General features: G+C 46.8%; 1 pseudogene; it reads right to left on the bottom strand.

Annotated features, from left to right (window-relative positions):
- Positions 1 to 443: 443 nt before the first annotated feature.
- Positions 444 to 1,351, bottom strand: LOC130037671 (40S ribosomal protein S2-like; annotated as a pseudogene).
- Positions 1,352 to 3,237: the final 1,886 nt, after the last annotated feature.

Raw genomic sequence — 3,237 nt, 5'->3', positions numbered from 1 at the left:
GCTGGTTCATTCCACCCTGAATGGAGATGTTACTGGCGTCCGCTCTAGCAACTTAATGAACAACGGTACAACAGGTGATATATTTTTTACAGATAAAAACAAATTTCGATCTGGGCCTTTGGGCTAGATACCAGAGTGAAAGTGCCATGTCAGATAGAAGCCAATTCCTTGTTCTTTGAGAAGTGTTCATTGTTTTCTCAAAGACGAGACCAGTCAACATCCCCACCAGCAGTAAGTGAGGTCCTTCTTTCCGGCCCTTCACACTGACATTGGCTGGTGTGCCAGTCTCAGTGGTGTGAGATGACATCAAACTGTTCTTTTGAGTTGCATTTTCTTGACAATAAGTGACACAGAGCATTTTCATAGATGTTTCGGCATCTGTGAATCTTCTCTGAGCGGATTTCTGTTCATCTCTTCCCTCAAATTTTTTTTTCAAGTTTGTCAATTTGGCTTTATTTAAAAGGTTATGTGGTGGCCACTGCTGGAGCCTGGGTCCTCTGCACAGAGACTCTGGTATGGGTCTTCACCAGGTGGTCCGTGAATTCCTGATACGGGGATTTGGTGAATACAGTCTCCTTCCAGAGGTCTGGAGTCAGCTGTAGGTCTTGGAGATGGCATCAAACGTGGCCTTGGCAAAGTTGCCCAGGGTGGCAGTGCAGCCCCTGGCTGAGGTGTAGCAGTCGTCAATCCCAGCCATCATCAGCAACTTCTTGGGCACTGGTTCGGACACAATGCCAGTGCCCCTGGGCGCAGGGATGAGGCACACCAGCACTGATCCACAGCGGCCTGTCACCTTGCAGGGGACGGTGTGGGGTTTGTCAATCTTGTTCCCCCAGTAGCCTCGCCGCACAGGTACGATGGAGATCTTGGCCAGGATGATGGCCTCCCGAATGGCAGTGGCCACCTCCTTGGAGCACTTCACCCCCAGACCCACGTGTCTGTTATAGTCCCCGATGACGACGAAGGCCTTAAAGTGGGTGCGCTGGCCAGTGTGCGTCTGCTTCTGCACCGGCATGATCTTCAACACCTCGTCTTTGAGCGCCAGGCCCAGGAAGAAATCGATGATCTCCGACTCCTTGATGGGCAGCGAGAAGAGATATATCTCCTCCAGCAACTTGATCTTCATGTCCTTGACTAGGCGGCCCAGCTTGGTGACAGGGATCCACTCCTTGTCCTCGGCCTTCCCTCCACGGGCCCCACGGCTGCGCCCGCAACCACGTCCACGGCCGCGGCCATGCCCCTGCAGGCCGCTGCCAAAACCTCGGCGGAAACCGCCGCGACTTCCCATGCCGGGGCCCCCCCACCCGCCAGGGCCTCCGGGCCCTCCCGCAGCACCAGTGTCATCCACCATTTGGTGTTTTCCTGGAGAAGTCTTCCCTCAAATTTTTGATGGAGTTAGCTTATTATTATTATTATTATTATTATTAATGAGGACCTCCGGAGCCAGCCACGGCCATGCTGGGACCACTCTCCACACGTCCGGACGGGCCTCATGCATGAAAGAACTGGCAGAGGAACCCTGGCATGTGGGTCCCGGGGCTGAGGTCTCCAAGCCTACTCGGATTGGGACTGGGCCTTATCCATCCAGACCCCTCATCTTCCAGTAGATAGGCGTCACACCCACCAGCTGCCACCAGCGCCAGGTTGGTCCCATCAACAGCCAAGATACAGAGACTATAAAACCCAGATCCCAGAAGTGTGTGGCCGCATTTGCAGCCTCACGACATCTTATTATCTTATTTTTCCTTTGGAGAACCTGGCAGGCTACCAAAAGTATCCTGCCCGCATGGCAGAGTCTGGCAAACTTCCCATGTCGTACTCAATATGCCAAATACCAGTAACAATGATGGGTCTCATTATCCTAATCCTGAAAGAGTATTGAAATGGCTCTTTTAAAATCTCAGGGCTAGGAAGAAGGAGACATTACTGGTGCCTGCTCGAGGCAATCGATGAACAACAGGATAATCGTGATCGTGATTATTATTATTATTTCTTATAGGGGCTGGAGCGATAGCACAGTGGCTAGGCATTTGCCTTGCACGCAGCCAACCCAGCCGACCCAGGTTTGATTCCTCCACCCCTCTCGGAGAGCCTGGCAAGCTACCGAGATTATCTCGCCAGCACGGCAAAGCCTGGCAAGCTACCTGTGATGTATTTGATATGCCAAACACAGTAACAAGTGTCCCAATGAAGACGTTACTGGGCCCGCTCGAGCAAATCGATGAACAACGGGAGGACAGTGACAGTGACAGTGATTTCTTATAGAGTTCTAGTAGTACTTTATTTATCTTGAATAGTAACCTTTTATTGGATGAGTGGTGGGGAAATATTGCCTCCCAGTCTACAGAATATTTTATATTCTGGTTATTATTTCCATTGTAGAGCAGAAGCTTCTTAGTTTGACATAGTCCCATTGGTTATCTGTGTTTCAGTATTGAAACATTGAAGATACCACTAGCTTCAATGTTATGAAGGGGCTACCTATGTTTTCCTCGTGTAATTTATAGATATCTGATACTGAGGTTTTTAATCCATTTTCATTTAACTATCCTAAAAAAATCTACCTATGTTTTCCTCAATGTAATTTATAGGTTTCTGATATTGAGGATTTTAGTCCATTTGATTTAACTATTCTAAAAAGACATCAGCACACTTCAAAGCAGCCAAAATCTGGAAACAACTCAAGTATCTAAAATCAGTTAAATATCCCTTACCACCAGGGAAATGCAACTATGGTACATATACACAATGAAATACAACTCTGCTTTAAGAAAATATGAAATTATGCAATTTGTAGCTACATGGGTGGATCCGAAGAGTATCATGCTGAGTGAAATTAGCCAGAAGGAGAGGGAAAGACAGGGAATGATCTCTTACATGGGATAACAAGGGAACAACAAATGCCCCAAGGCAAAAGAAGCTGAGAATGGGTCTTCAGTAAGAAGTTACCACAGGGGAAGGACAAAGGGGAGTGGTGTGGTGCTAGAATATTTCACACATGAAACCCTACTAATAACAGTTCTGTACACCATAGCCTAAAATAAAATAAAAACAAATCTTGACAAATTGCAACCACACGGGATCATTAAGAAAATTATGAAATGTCAGTTTTCAATAGAATATTATGTAGTCTTTAAAAATGGCCATAATCAAGACAAGGACAATTCTTTTGATAAATAACAGTAATTTTGCACCATGATTTTGTTTTAATTAACAATGACTAGGCCTAGGAGGTAT

This window comes from Sorex fumeus, unplaced genomic scaffold (assembly GCF_029834395.1).
Source record: "Sorex fumeus unplaced genomic scaffold, SorFum_2.1 ptg000072l, whole genome shotgun sequence".
Taxonomy (NCBI): domain Eukaryota; kingdom Metazoa; phylum Chordata; class Mammalia; order Eulipotyphla; family Soricidae; genus Sorex; species Sorex fumeus.
This window is presented reverse-complemented; position numbering and strand designations above follow the sequence as displayed.